This window comes from Protopterus annectens, chromosome 12.part0 (assembly GCF_019279795.1).
Source record: "Protopterus annectens isolate FY-2018-M chromosome 12.part0, PAN1.0, whole genome shotgun sequence".
Taxonomy (NCBI): Eukaryota; Metazoa; Chordata; order Ceratodontiformes; family Protopteridae; genus Protopterus; species Protopterus annectens.
In genome coordinates, this window is record NC_056746.1 from 469,208,167 (window position 1) to 469,225,413 (window position 17,247).

Below are 17,247 nucleotides of genomic sequence, written 5' to 3' on the forward strand. Positions count from 1 at the left end.
TGCTTATAAGTTTGCATTTTCTTCTCCAAAGATAACAAATGTTCCTTAAACTCTTTCACCTAAACTCTAATGCAATGGAACAACTGGTCACCATTCCCACAAGGGGGAACAACATATTGGACCTGGTCATCACCAACATGGGGACTCTATGTTCCACACCAGAGGTAAACCCCTCATTGGTAAGATCAGACCATAAACAAATTTCCCTGGACATCCATATCCCGTCCCCACCCCCAGCCAATGAAATCACTGTAAAGAATTTCTCAAAAGCCAACTTTGCACTTCTCAAGACTGAGGTGGAATCCTTCAAAGCCCCTGGGCCAGAAGATAATACAGCCCAATCTACAGAATCCTTTACAAATGCATTCTATGAGCACCTGCAGGAATGCATGCATCGTGCTATCCCAAATAAAACTAAGACTCACTCCTCCAAAAACAGGAGACCAATCTGGTGGACCCCGGCCATAAATAAGCTATACAACAGAAGGAGGAAGCTACTACATGACAAAGCAAAATCCCAAAAAGGGAAGGCATCTCTGATCAGTATTAGCAAGAAATTTTGATCCCTCATAAAATCATCAAAGGCCAGTTTCGAAAGAAAAATTGCCCTTGACACTAAAAATAATCACAAGGCCTTCTTTAGTTGTCAGAGACATGGGCAGAAATTCCCAGATATGCTCTGAATTGTTGCATAACGGTACAAAATATACCGAACCTACAGACATAACCAACATCCTGGCAGACAGATTCAGAACAAACCCCCCCCCCCCAAAGGAGCAAACGCCTATCCCAACTGAATGTAACCTCCCTGACATCACAGATGCACAGGTGAAAGCTGCCCTCTCCAAAGCAAACAACACAGCATCTATGGGACTGGACGGTGTCCCAGGCTGTGTCTTACACGAGCTCCAAGAAGAACTGAACCCTCACATTAAGTCACTGTTCAAACTTACTACAGGATATGTACCCAAAGAATGGTGTACAGCTACAGTGGTCCCACTCCACAAAGTTGGTGCCACAACGGACCCCGGAAACTATCACCCATAAGCCTGACTAGTCTGGTCTGTAAAGCTATGGAGCATATTATCATGGAACTCATAAACAAAGACATTGGGAGCCGCCAGACACTGGACCCTACCCAATTCAGCTTTAAGGGCAGATCTTGCCTCTTAAACCTAGTTGATTTCTTTGAAACAGTTACCAAAGCCATGAGGGCAAGGTAGTCCACACAGCCTACCTGGACCTCGCAAAAGCCTTAGACACAATACCCCACTCGGGCATCATAAATAAGCTTACCAGCTTGAATATCAACACCTATATCACAAGATGGGTTGCAAACTGGCTCAGAGATAGAACCCACATGGTCAGAATCGCAGGTGCCATGTCTGAATCCAAACCAGTTACAAGTGGCATCCCACAGGGCTCAGTTCTGGGACTTCTCTTGTTTGGTATATACTTCTCTGAGGTTCAGGCTAACACGGGGGGATTATGGCTGACAAAGTTCGCAGATGACTGCAAACTGGGGGCCATAATTGAATCTCCAGCTGACACAAGCATCCTCCAAAAGGGTCTCACAGAGATGGATGCTTAGTGCCAGAGCCACGGCCTCAAGCTAAATGCTAAAAAGTGCATAGTCATCCCCTTTGAGAAAAACAAGGTGCCCACAAATTACCACATAGATGGTAATCCATTAAGTACGGAAGAAGTAATTAGAGATTTGGGGACCAACGTAGATAGTAATCTCTCCTTTGATAATCACATTGCCAAAGTGGTTAGAAAGACCTTCTATATAGCCCACCTTATCTTGAACGGGTTCACATCTAGATCAAGAGAGGTCATTGTGCCCCTCTACTCGTCACTCATCAGGCCCATAATTGAATACAATGCCCCTTTTGGGATGTACCTTACCCAACACCTGCAGCAACTGGAGAGACCCCAAGAGTACCTCACCAAGAGGATCATGGGCTACAAACAGATGTCCTATGCAGCTCGACTAAAGAAACTCCAGCTCTACTTAGTTGCTTACCGCCTACTCAGAGGCGATCTATGCCTGACGTACAAAGCCATGTCAAACTCAGAATTAATGGACATGCTACACCTAAAAAAATCAAAGTCCCTTAGAGCTACATGCTCCAGGGACCTAAACCTCAGCACAAAAATAAATAGGACATGCTGGAGGGACAGATTCATTTCCCAGAGGCTCCCCTCACTCTGGAATAGAATCCCAATTCATATTAGACATAGCCCCTTGCTGACCCTCTTCAAGCGAACTTTGTATGCGTGGATGGGAAATCGCAAATTCACCCCTGGGATCTCTCCTGTGTCCCTGCTAGACAGAGGCACAGTAAACTAATCTTAAAAGGGTACCTTCTGTGACCTACTTTACAGAGGCACAGTAGGCTAATCTAATAGGGAGGCGGAAGCCAAATACACTCTGGTTAGGCTTATAAATGCCCTAGGGCAGATAGCCTAGTATCTACCTATGAATCTATACCTACATAAATAAGTAAACAGACACACATATTCCATGCAAAATTACAGTTTAATTTATTTTACAAAATAAATAAGCAAGCAGACACAGGTTCCATGTGAAGTCATAATTTTATTTATTTGACTGGTTCAGAACAATCATATCTAGGCATAGATGGATATTTTTGATATAATGTAACAGGTTTGCAGTGAAACAGTGTAAATTGCAAGTAAAAGGAAGTGTGATAGTTTGTTACAAAGAGACAATTTACTGATGAATCACGACAATGCAAGACATCTGTAATACACACTCACTAGTTTAGAACACCATTGCACATAAAACTAAAAAAAAAAAATTAATTAAAATAGAGAGATCTTTCTATACTTAACATAGCCACTCTGCTAAACAGCGTATTTATAGTTATACATTTTACATCTGTACATACATACAAATATTGCAGGCATAAGCAATAATACCATTCTTGCCTGCAAAGTTGTAGTTATGATTAGACCTCATTTCCATTTCTTATATTTTTTCAACTATCATGTTGCTTGAATTCCACTTCTGCATTTTGCCAAACTGTTCGACATTCTTTCAGAAAATGGCATTACTATTTATTCCATTTACAATTATCTGTTTCTTTCTTGCACCATGGAGCTCAGGTTGTGATTCAAAAGCATCTGTCAGCCCCCCATTTACATGGTTATCAAGCTGAAATTAATAAGTAAACAAACAAATACAGATGAATAAAGAAATAAGGGAAACAAAATAAATGATTTCAAACTGAAGTTAAGTTTAATTCATGATACCTTGGAAAGTACAGTGCACATCTATTTGCTGTTTTCATTACTTATTAAAATAAACATATGTCCCTATTTCTGGACCTTTGTCCCCATTTTGTTGGGCTTTGAACAGATTTATTGCAGTACGAGGTTGGCAGGTATGAGTGTGTGTCCGTGGACACAATTTAAAGGTTGTCCCTGTTTTGGGGCTTTTGTCCCACCATCATGTATGCTATGGCTGTGTCCAGATTTCTTAAACTAACAGGTGGAAACATATGATTATGTAAAGTGCCATACAGCACTTTTGTATTGCTTCCCATTGAGAAGCCTGCTTTCAGTGTCTGCAGACACTGAAAGCAGATAGAAAGTGCCATACAGCACTTTGACAATGCAGTGTGTGTGTGACAATACCTGTCATACACCCCCTGCATTGCTTCCCATTGACAAGCCTGCTTTCAGCGTCAGCAGTCATTTTCACTGTGGAATTTCAAAGCTTCTGTATATGTGGGGAGAAGAAAAAATAAACCTTTTCCATTAGACAAACAATCCTTTGTTGTAATACCACCATTTGATCCAATTTCTTTATTTTATACCATGACCCTTTCTTGGTAATGTTGGATGCCATATTGGAAGGTGGTAAGTATGTAGTTATTATCTCAGTATTGTGTTAGCTAACTGATACTAATGTACTGGAAATGCATGCAGAAGAGGTAAATGTTTCCCAAGGGTTTTTCAGAGTGCTGCCTGTAAAGTGTTATAAATGATTTTCTGGCAAAATTTCAGTTTGACATAAAGTAGCAAAGCTGGCACTACAAGTTCTGCAATGAATCAGTCCAATATTTGGCAACACAGTAACCATGGCAATAATTTTGAACTTAGTTTATCCAGAATCACTATGTGGCTTAGGTAGCCTTCAGCCTCTTATTGTTTATGCATTATCTGGGGTAACTTGCTCTTTCTTGATGTTTACTATCTCTAGTAAATAACTGAAATGCTAAAGAGTACTGTGTTTAGCTGATAGCCTTTAATTGATGTGTTACACCATTTCTCGGTTTGCCCTTCAGTTCACCCCCAAAAGTAATATTTTGACAACCTAAACTGTTTCCTGCTGTTTCTTTGCCATTTGCCAGGATTTCTCTTTAGACATAGAGTGGATGAGAAGTCCAAACATTGTTCTTATAATTAGAAATGACCTGAGTGCAAATGCCATTGTCTAAAAGTATTGCACATAGGAGTTCTTTTTGCTTTTCGTATTGCATAGAACACTTACCTCACCCATGTCATAACTAATTTATCTCTAAAGAGACTTCATTCAGCTTAAGCAGAGGGTAAGCTGGTCATGTTTGCTGCCTTTTCTTTAGACCTTCATTTAGTGGATCAGTCATCCATTTCCAAATGATTGCTGACCATCATGCATAAGTGTGACATCACTAATCTTATGGCTGTTTCTTTGGTTGATGAGGTACACCTCCATACTCTGCTCATGGTGTGAGTCATTACAGTCTACACTAGTGTACCTCTACCACAGAAATCAGGTTAGTGAATCAATGAATGGAGAAAACACTTTTCACACTAGCTAGATCCTATGAGACCAAATGTATTTTTTTTGGAAGTTATATAAATGATATGATAAAACATGATTTCACAAATCCCAAGCAAGATTTGAAGAAAAAAAAATCACTATTGTACGATTGTGCAAGCAGTTTATTTACCTTACTTTTAGATGAAACACTTGTTTACTGCTGGCATATGTAAAAATCATTAATGACAGTAAAGTATTAAAGTATATAATGAAATAACTGAACTTGCACTTCCAACTGCAATATATTTTTAACCTTTTGTGTATAGTAAATCTAGTAGTTCTATGCAGCTTGGTTCAAACAACAAGGTTAATTTTTTCACCGCTATTGTATTGTAACCCAAGTTCTTTGTAATTCAGTGATATTTTACTGCAGGGAAGTAACGATTTCTGTAACGTTTCAGTATATGTCCCCTCTTGATTTTGCATGTGTTCTTTGCCATCATATTCTGCAAAGTACATGAGAAAATGCTGGATTACCAGTCCCATCCAGGGAATAATAATAGTAATATGGTACAATTTTGCTGCTATTGTGTATTTTTTTCATTCTGCAAACTGCTTTATAAGGCGAAATACTTTGGTCAGTGATGAGGTGTAGAGAGTACTGCCACCATTGGTGTTTTCTGCCTAGAAGCTATATTTCACTGTCTGATCTAGTCATTTTGGGTTTCTTTTAAGTTGCTTTGGGGGTTGTCAGTGAAAAATGTGTAACTCTCCTGAGTGTTGTGCATAAGTAAAAACAGTAAACAAAACATTATGTGAACCTGGACATGGTCTCCACAAATGCAATAGTAATGCAGCTAAATTTAATAGTAATTATTTTTAACTTATCTTTTCTTGATTGGCTATTCCCACTAGGTTAGAGTTTTTTTCCAGGTGAGAGTGGTATTTATCCAATTTAGCACAGGCACTAGACAACTTCCCCTATCTTTTTTGATAGGTCCCATGGGATATTTTACATCCACCTGATACAACCAGCTTGGACCTTGGTTTAACATGTCATCTGAATGATGGTTTACTCAGGAGTGCAACACCCCCACATTGCTGCATTGAATGAAGTAGGAATAGAACCCACAGCCTTCTGGTCTTCCACAACCAAAGGTAAGGGTGCTACCTGCTGTGCCACTGACTGATTCTGTTTGTTGTGACTAAATGCACCAATTATTTTTTTCAAATTTACTTTCCATGAGTTAGCTGCTTGCAATGATATACACTCGAGTTAAAAAAAATGTTCATACAAAACACACTGGCCTTAGGCAACCCCCATGATATCAGTTTGAAATAAAGCCATTCATTCTTTCATTCATCAGCATATATTGTTTGACTGAATGAATTACCCTACCTACTGGCTTTTGTCCTTGAATCCCATAACTGAGGCTGTAATTGTTGTGGACGTATGCATGACTGTGCATCTCTTTACTCATATGTGCTAGCAGTAACCCTGCCCCTGCCAAAACTCCAGCCATATGCATTACTTTAGAAAAAAACATTTCTTCACAATGATACTGCACAAGACACTTGGACACATTTCCTATACATAAGGACACACACAACACTAAAAATGTTCCCCTTGCCCAGCCCTTATTCTAACCCTAACCAGCAAACAGATGCATACACACACCAAACATGGCCTCAAGTTGAATACAAAAAATGCATCATCATCATCATCCCCTTTGGGGATAGTGATGTTCCCACAAATTATCACATTAATAACAATGTCTTAAGCATGCAATCAGTCGTGAGGGATTTGGGCAACCAGATTGATAGCAACCTGACTTTTGACCACCATGTTGCTTCCATTGTACGGAAAGCTTTCTACATGGCCGACCTCATAAGTAAGAGTATCTCATCCAGGGACAAGGAGGTCATAACATCCCTTTATTCTTCCCTTATAAGGCCCATTATTGAGTACAATGCCCCATTTGGCATGTACTTCGCAAAGCACATGCAGCAGCTGGAGAGACAGAGACAGAGGTTCCTCACCAGGAGAATCCAGGGCCTCAAAAATCTACCATACACACAACAAGCTAAAAGCCCTATACCTCTACTCAGTTTCATATAGACTCCTCAGACATGACCTCTGTCTGGCATACAAGGTAATCTTGGACCCTACCTTGATGGGACTGCTGCATATCCACAAGTCAAGCTCCACTCGAGTAACCTGCACGTGGCCTCAACCTGGTCTGTGACATCAATAGGACTTGTTGGCGGGACTGATATGTGTCCCAGAGACTCCTCCATCTGTGGAATAGACTCCCTCTCCATGTCACGTAGAGTACCTCTTTACCCATTTTTAAGTGCAACCTGGATAACTGGATGGGAATTAGAAAATACATCCCTGGGATTCCACCTGTGTCCCTGCTGGACAGGGGCATTGGGTGCTGATTTGTCTAAACATGGGCTAAACTAGGCTTATAAGGGCCTCAGGGCCAATAGCCTAGTAACTTCCTATGATCCTATGAACCCCCAAAACTGACCCATTTAACCACACAAAACACATTTGTAGATGCTTCCCACTCAAAATCACACATGCACAACACAAACTATCCTCTTACTGTAACACTAACCAGCAAACACATTCCTACCCCAAAACCGATCCACTTGCCTGTTTTGGAAAAAAAAGATAACTTCTCAGCAACACTGACATTTGGAAAAGTGCATGTTCAGTAAAAATACTACACAATTCACTTGGTCAAGCAAAGAACATTTGCACACATGAACTGCAAACATGTATAGGCACCCATTTGTATCCTGGTAAACTAAATGCTAATAGACTGGAAATATGTAGGAGTGGACTGCCATGCTAGCAATCATCCAGACACACATCTTCATGCATTTCACAATATTTCTACTTCTGTATTACAGAGCTATATGTAACTAAACCCCATTTTGTGTTATTAAAATGTAGCAAAATGAGCCTTCCACTATGTGGCTTTGGAACCATTTTTTAAAGTTTTGTGATTCAAGCAAAAGTTGTTCATCCAAATTATTTATAGCTATATAACCACACACATACACACACACACACACACACACACACACACACACACACACACACACACACACACACACACACACACACACACACACACACACACACGTTTACTTCACAGGCAAGAGGTACATGGTTTGCTTCCTTACAAAGGAACATTAGGTAGGCATAAAATGGCCCACAATGGCAGCTTACCAATAATTGCTATTGTGCTTTCTTTGGCAGCACATATACTAAAATGAGAATGACATAGAGAATATTAGCATGACCCAGAGCAAGGATGACATGCAAATTCAAGAAGCATTCCATGTTTTGGCTCCCCATCCATGTGAAACAGAGACCCTCCTTAACCCAATTCTAAGTGTAACTTTGACAAATGGATGTGGAATAGGAAATTTATCCCTGGTTTGGCACCTGTGTCTCTAATGGACACAGGCACCTGTAAATGGTTCATCTTCCAGGTCCCTACTTGTAAATGTTTCATCTCACAAGCCCCTGCTTACACTTATGAAGGTTACCAACAATTGACAGAGATTTGGGATGTATTTCCAGGCTTACAAAGGCCCTTGTGGTCACTAGCCTAATACAGACCTATGAAGCTATATGTATACACAGATAGGTGTGTGTGTGTGTGTGTGTGTGTGTGTGTGTGTGTGTGTGTGTGTGTGTGTGTGTGTGTGTGTGTATCTATCATTTGTTGATCACATTAGTCTCATTAGGCCACTGAACTGTTTTCATGTGTGACTCAAGGTTTTATTCATACTAACTAGTAGAAATTTGACCAGGGCAGCTGTGGAAATACCCTACACTTTTGAGTAAGCCCAATGGAGTCTTTTACATCTGCCAGTGTAACAACTGACTCAGGAAGATGAGATCTTGACTTAAGATTTCATCCAAAGCATGACATACTCAGAACTGCATCACCCCCTTTTCCTTATGCTACACTTGTTCTGCAGAAGATTGTTTTTGCCAAGGTGCCGATGCCCAACATTCAGTGAGGCCATGGGGCCTTATGCTACATTGAGAATATAAAATTAAACCAAATACCTGTGTTGGGAATAGAACCTACTGTTTTCTGATCTGCTAGGCTCAAAGGTGAATATGCTGTCTGAGCCACTGACACAGGTTTGCAATGCCTATGTATATTATATATGGAATATACACACTCATTTACTCACACCATCTCTCTCTCTCTCTCACTATTTATATATACATATCTATTTCCATCTATATCTATAAAAATATGTATGCATACATGGATATATATAGATATACATAGAGAGAAATATAAAATCATCAACCCCCTTTTCTCATTTACTACATGGGGTTGGGGTATTGTATTAACTGTAACCACCTCTTTCAATTCAGTGCCACTCTCAGACTTTCTTCAACAGTCACATCTGATTGTCACAATCAGTCTCTTTGCTGAAAGTCAATAAAAATAAAGCAGAGACCACTGGCCATAAAACTTTCTATAACAGAAATAGTGAGCACTTTTGGGATAACCCTTCTTCTGACAATAGTTAAAACACTCCAAATACCATTTATATAAACATTTAAAAATAAATCAACCAATTACATTCAATAAATTACCCGCCTCATCTTCAGAGCCGGTTTTAAAGAAATAGCAGTGTTTAAGCCTGGAGAATGATCAGCTGCAAGTTCTATTATCCATTTAAGTTTGTTGTACTCAGTGATATTCACTATATCCCCTCCTCTTTTGTTACTTAAAATAATTTGTATAGCCATAAAAGAGAAAACATGACTTGGGAATTTTAATATATGCTGGTATAACGCAGCCATAAAAGAGAAAATATTAAAATTGTAATTGGTTGATTTATTTTTAAATGTATATATAAATGGTATTTGGAGTGTTTTAACTATTGTCAGAAGAAGGGTTATCCCGAAAGCGCTCACTATTTCTGTTATTAAAAGATTTTATGGCCAGTGGTCTCTGCTTTATTTTTATTGACTTTTCTTGTGTTTGTTTGTAAGCAGTGACCTTAGGGGAAGGAAAGGAAATCTTGTGCTGATCTTTGCTGAACGTCTTTATTTCCTCTTGCTTCCTCCTTGCATGTCAATCTTCCTCACTAAATCATTTCTGCCTTCTTGCCCATATACTTGAACCACTCTAATTTATTCTCTTTGCCCTCTGCAATTCAAGCTATTTTGACTTCTGCTCTGATGTTCTCATTTCTCTCTGTCCTATTTTGACTTGTGCTCTGATGTTCTCATTTCTCTCTGTCCTATTTTGACTTGTGCTCTGATGTTCTCATTTCTCTCTGTCCTATTTTGACTTGTGCTCTGATGTTCTCATTTCTCTCTGTCCTATTTTGACTTCTGCTCTGATGTTCTCATTTCTCTCTGTCCTAGTTTGACTTGTGCTCTGATGTTCTCATTTCTCTCTGTCCTATTTTGACTTCTGCTCTGATGTTCTCATTTCTCTCTGTCCTAGTTTGACTTGTGCTCTGATGTTCTCATTTCTCTCTGTCCTATTTTGACTTGTGCTCTGATGTTCTCATTTCTCTCTGTCCTATTTTGACTTCTGCTCTGATGTTCTCATTTCTCTCTGTCCTATTTTGACTTGTGCTCTGATGTTCTCATTTCTCTCTGTCCTAGTTTGACTTGTGCTCTGATGTTCTCATTTCTCTCTGTCCTAGTTTGACTTCTGCTCTGATGTTCTTATTTCTCTCTGTCCTAGTTTGACTTCTGCTCTGATGTTCTCATTTCTCTCTGTCCTATTTTGACTTGTGCTCTGTTCTCATTTTTTTCTGTCCCATAGTGTGCACAACACTACCCATTCTAAGCACTTCATCCTCATCTCCTCTAGCTTCCTCAGCTGCTTTGACTTCACTCTACAAGTTTCAGTACCATTCAGAAGTAACAGTTACACCACTATTTTGCGCACCATTTTTTCAGCTTCTTTGTCATTGTTTTATCACATGACTCTTGACAATTTGTACCATTTGGCTGCATCCCCTCTGATTCTAGCTTTGACTGCCTCATTGAGACGTCTCTTCTCCTCAGCCACCTCTCCCAGATACTTGATTCTGTTAGTCTGTTCCAAATTTCCCCTTATATCTCAATTTCTATCTCAGTTTTCAGCTTCTTCTCATTTCTTCATTTGCTACCTTGATAATTGTCTTATCTGTAAACCTAGAGTTTTGCATTTCAGTCATTTGCTAAAGTTCATTTTCAGAGTGCGAGTAATGCTACATCATCTGCATACAGAGCTTTCTTGATCTGTCCCCTCCAACCTGTTTGCTAATATAGTCTGTGAACAGTATGAACAGCAGTGTTCTCAGAGATGACACCTGATACACACCCAGTCTCACTGGGAACCCTATCTGAGTCCAAACCCTGTATGTACTTATGTTACTGGGTCCTTGTTCATAGCCTGCACTAGTTCTACCAATGGTAGATATATAGATATAGATATATGTAGATTAAAATGTAGATATAAAATGTGAATCTAACGGATATAAGTTATCTCAGGCAATGTAAGAACTGCCTTATGATAACAGAAAATTATTTTTTTATTAGCAAGAACATAAGAACAATACTAGGCAAGAGATCACAGGGACCATAAGAGGCCTAGCTAAACATAACTTTAAGGAGACAAACTTGAAAGATCTTGTCACCCTTTATAAGTACTTAATAGTGCACTCTTCCCAAATCAAGCAGGGCCATGCATGATACCCAGATGTATATATTTGTCTACCCATCCAATCATCAAGATAAGCTTTAAAGGCTGACAAAGTGCTACTTTGCTTGATCCCCAGTGGTACTTTATTCCATAGGCTGGGAATATGTTGAGTTAGGAACCTACCTTCCACAAAGTCTTGTTTATTTGCGATTGTAAATTTAGGTCCCATGTATTCTGTGCAGATACCCCATGTCCCCCCTGCGGTCATGTGGGTTTCCTCTGGGTGCTCCAGTTTACTCCCATATTCCAAAGACATGAAGTAGATGGATTGGACACTCTAAATTGGCCATAGGTGCGAGTGTGTGTGTGTGTGAGAGTGGTATGGATGAACTGCCGTGGTAGGGCTAGCCACCAGGTGGTGTAAACCTTGGCTCGAGATGATTGTCACTGTTAAAAGTGACACCCTGACCCCATGTGCAAAATGGAAAAAAGGGGTTGAGGATGGTATGGGTGTTTACAGAGCATCTGGCTTTGCAAAGAAATAGAATATCACATAGCATTAGGTGTTTCACAGCTTGAAAAGTGAGAAGCAGGTCACCTTGGAATGGCCAGTAGGCTACTGAGCATACGAAGATTTGTACTCCTCAGTCAGTATAGTTGAAGGGTTTAAGACCTTTCATTTTCTTGGTAAGAAATATTTGGGTATGTCCATTTGAGCAGTATGCTTGGTTTGGTACATACCAAAGGATGCATTATATTCAATGATGGTTCTAATAAGGGAAGAGTTCAGTGATTTAGACTGTCTCTTTGGATCTTGAAACTATTCCCTTGGAAAGTAACTGACCCCTGAGACAGAAGTGCACTCCAAGTCATTGTTTTATCACATGACTCTTGACAATTTGTACCATTTGGCTGCATCCCATCTGATTCTAGCTTTGACTGCCTCATTGAAACGTCTCTTCTCCTCAGCCACCACTCCCAGATACTTGATTCTGTTAGCCTGTTCCAAATTTCATCCCTATATCTCAATTTCTATCTCAGTTTTTAGCTTCTTCTCATTTTCCCATTTGCTACCTTGATAATTGTCTTGTCTGTAAACCTAGAGTTTTGCATTTCAGTTGTTTGCTAAAGTTCATTTTCAGAGTGCAAGTAATGCTACATCATCTGCATACAGAACTTTCTTGATCTGTCCCCTCCAACCTGTTTGCTAATATAGTCTGTGAACAGTATGAACAGCAGTGTTCTCAGAGATGAACCCTGATACACACCCAGTCTCACTGGGAACCCCTATCTGAGTCCAAACCCTGTATGTACTTATGTTACTGGGTCCTTGTTCATAGCCTGCACTAGTTCTACCAATGGTAGATATATAGATATAGATATATGTAGATTAAAATGTAGATATAAAATGTGAATCTAATGGATATAAGTTATCTCAGGCAATGTAAGAACTGCCTTATGATAACAGAAAAATCATTTTTTTATTAGCAAGAACATAAGAACAATACTAGGCAAGAGATCACAGGGACCATAAGAGGCCTAGCTAAACATAACTTTAGGGAGACATACTTGAAAGATCTTGTCATCCTTTATAAGTACTTAATAGTGCACTCTTCCCAAATCAAGCAGGGCCATTTATGATACCCAGATGTATATATTTGTCTACCCATCCAATCATCAAGATAAGCTTTAAAGGCTGACAAAGTGCTACTTTGCTTGATCCCCAGTGATACTTTATTCCATAGGCTGGGAATATGTTGAGTTAGAAACCTACCTTCCACAAAGTCTTGTTTATTTGCGATTGCAAATTTATGTCACATGTATTCTGTGCAGATACCCCATGTCTCCCCTGCGGTCATGTGGGTTTCCTCTGGGTGCTCCAGTTTACTCCCATATTCCAAAGACATGCAGTAGATGGATTGGATACTGTAAATTGGCCATAGGTGCGAGTGTGTGTATGAGAGTGAGTGGTACAGATGAACTGCCGTGGTAGGGCTAGCCACCAGGTGGTGTAAACCTTGGCTCAAGATGATTGTCACTGTTGAAAGTGACACCCTGACCCCATGTGCAAAATGGAAAAAAGAGGTTGAGGATGGTATGGGTGCTTACAATGCATCTGACTTTGCAAAGAAATAGAATATCATGCAGCATTAGGTGTTTCACAGCTTGAAAAGTGAGAAGCAGGTCACCTTGAAATTGTCAGTAGGCTACTGAGCATAAGAAGATTTGTAGTCCTCAGTCAGTATAGTTGAAGGGTTTAAGACCTTTCATTTTCTTGGTAAGAAATATTTGGGTCTGTCCATTTGAGCAGTATGCTTGGTTTGGTACATACCAAAGGATGCATTATATTCAATGATGGTTCTAATAATAAGGGAAGAGTTCAGTGATTTAGACTGTCTCTTTGGATCTTGAAACTATTCCCTTGGAAAGTAACTGACCCCTGAGACAGAAGTGTACTCAACCACCACAACACAACACCAACCCCAGAACACATAGCTCACCACCACAGTGTGCCCCTTAACCTAAGCCCTTAAGGCAAAACACTTTGCCCAATGTACTACTCATAGGAGACTCAATTGTGAGGCACACTGATGTCCCACTCACTAGGTTGAACAAGGAGAAGGTGACAGTCAGTTGTCTATCAGGTGCCAGGATCTGCCACATAACACATGCACTCAGGTCACTCCACAACAAGTACAAATATGACTTGGTCATTGTCCATGTGGGTGTGAATGACCTGAGATGTACCTCCCTGGACTACATGAAAAGAGATGTGATGGAACTCTCGGATTATGTGGCTCAGGGAGGTATGACCTTAGCCCTGAGCAGTATTCTACCATCACCCAGAATGATACCACAATATGAGCAGAAAATGATTGACTTCAACAATTGGCTAAGTTTCTGGTGTCATTCTAAGGGGATCCAATATTGGTCTGCCTGGGATGACATGATCGACAGACCTCGATGCTTTGCCAGAGATGGCATGCATCTGTCACCCCTGGGATTCTGGGTACTGGCTAAGGCTCTTGCCACCCCTATAGTGCCTTTTTTAGGCAGTATTCCAAAGACCAAAATTCCACTGTAACAGCTCAAGCAAATGCAATCTGAAGGTCATGCTGCTCAATGCTAGAAGTCTAAATCTCAAGATGCACTCACTTGAAGCTCTCCTCAAAATGGAGATTGTCGACATCTGTGCTGTAATGGAGACCTGTTTTTTAAAGAGGCAGAAAGCACCCCTGCACTCCCAGGCTACAACTCATTCCATACCTTTTGGCACCAGAATATGGCTGGAAGCTCCAAAGACGGTGGTGTCTCCATATTCTTAAAGGATACACACACATCTTGACTGGTAGCCTAGCATAGTGCATCAGAGTTACTTCAGGTACAACTAACACTGGGTAAGATAGTGATACAAGTCATAGCTTGTTACAGAACCTCAAACATGTCCCTAGACTCTCACTCCAAGTTCCTAAGAACCCTGGAGTCTATCAAGGTCCAACCTAATACTCTCATACTGGGTGACTTCAACTACCCTTCCATCAGCTGGGAAAATTATTCAAATACCAATGTACAGGCCCAGCGCTTGCAGGAATTTATCAATTCCAATGCCCTGGACCAGCTCATTCTGACCCCCACTAGTGGAAGCAACATCCTCGACCTGGTTATCACCAACATAGGAGACCATTGCTCCACATCTATAGTCAATTCCTCCCTGGTTAAATCTGACCACAAACTGATCACCATGGAAATCTCCATCTCACCTACAACCCCTGCTAAGGTGACTACCCTGAAAAACTTGGGCTCCTAAAAACAGAAGTGGCTAACTTCTCGGCACCCATGCCAATGGAAAATAGCTGCATGACTGCAGAATAAAGCAAAACCAAGACTCACTCCTCTAAGAGAAGGAAACCAGTCTGGTGGACCCCTGCCATAAACAGGCTATACAATAGGAGGAGGAAACTAGTTCAGAAAAAAAGCAAATCCCAAGAAGGAAAGACATCCCTGATCAGTATCAGTAAGAAACTAAGGTCCTTCATAAAATCATCCAAGGCTAACTTTGAATGAAAAATAGCCAAAGATTCAAAAGATAACCACAAAACCTTTTTTAGCTATGTTAAGAATCTAAGTGGCAACTCACAGATATGCACTGAACTACTACAAAATAGCACAAAATATACTGAACCTACTGATATTGCCAGCATCTTGATAGATAGATTCAGTGCAAACTTCACCCCCCCTCTCACCCCCAAAAGGGCCCACAACAATACCAAAAAAGTGTAGTGTCCCGGAAATCACAGACGCATAGGTGAAAACAGCCCTTTCAAAAGCTTAAAACACAGCATCAATGGGGCCAGATGGTGTCCCAGGTTGTGTCTTGTACGAACTACAGAATGAACTAACCCCCCACCTAAACACACTGTTCAACTTCAACCTCTCCACAGGCTACATGCCCATAGAATTGTGCACAACAACAGTTATTCCACTCCACAAAGGAGGGGACACAACTGACCCTGGTAACTATCGCCCCATAAGCCTGACTAGCCTGGTCTGCAAGGCTGTGGAGTGCATCATCATGGAACTCATTAACAAAGACAGTGGGAAACACTTGACCTGACCCAGTTCGGCTTTATTAAGGGCAGATCATGCCTATTAAACCTGGTTGACTTCTTTGAGACAGTCACCAAGGCCATAGATGAGGGAAAGGTGGTTCACACAGCCTACCTTGACATCACCAAGGCTTTCAACACCATTCCCCACTCGGGTATTACAGAAAAACTCACCAGCCTGAACATAAACCTCTACGTCATGAGATAGGTTGTCAACTGGCTTACAGACAGAACTCACACGGTAAGACTAGCAGGCTCCAGGTCTGACTCTAAACCAGTCATAAGTGGTGTCCCACAAGGCTCAGTCCTGGGACCCCTACTGATCTGAATATACTTCTCAGAAGTACAGGCAAACACAGGAGGACTATGACTAACCAAGTTCACCGATGACTGCAAACTGGGAGCCATAATTGACTCTCAGGCTGACATGGACATCCTCCAAAAGGGCCTTACTGAGACGAACACCTGGTGTCAAAGTCATGACCTCAAGTTAAATGCCAAAAAATGCATAGTCATCCCGTTTGGGAAAAACAAAACACCCACAAATTACCACATAGGTGGCAGCCCCCTTAATACAGAAGAGGTAATAAGAGATCTGGGGACCCAGGTAGATAGTAATCTCTCCTTTGACAATCATATTGTCAAAGTAGTTAGGAAATCCTTCTATGTGGCTCATCTAATTACTTAAGAGTTCACATCTAGAAATAAAGAGGTTATAGTGCCCCTCTACTCATCACTCATCTCAGACCCATCATAGAGTACAATGCCCCATTTGGGATGTACCTCACAAGACACTTCCAACAGCTGGAAAGACCACAAAAGTACCTCACCAAGAGGATTATTTGCCTCAAACATATGTCCTATGCAGCCCGACTGAAAAAACTACAGCTGTACTCAGTGGCATATCGCTTACTAAGAGGTTATCTCTGCCTGACTTACAAAGCCATGTCCAACTCAGAATTGATGGACATACTCCACCTAAAGAAATCCAAGTCACTGCGAGCCACATGCTCTAGTGAGCTAAACCTCACCACAACAATAAATAGAACATGCTAGAGGGATAGATTCCTGTCACAGAGACTCCCCATGTTTTGGAACAAAATTCCAAACTACATTAGGCAGAGCCCCGCACTAACACTCTTCAAGAGAAACCTTAATGAGTGGATGGGTA

At 40.7% G+C, this 17,247-nt stretch overlaps 1 non-coding gene across 1 annotated transcript; it reads left to right on the top strand.

Moving 5' to 3' along the window:
* Window positions 1-8,032: 8,032 nt before the first annotated feature.
* Window positions 8,033-8,138, top strand: LOC122817443. The gene has a single exon (XR_006367260.1). It is a non-coding gene; the product is annotated as a U6 spliceosomal RNA (small nuclear RNA).
* The last annotated feature ends 9,109 nt before the right edge of the window (window positions 8,139-17,247 follow it).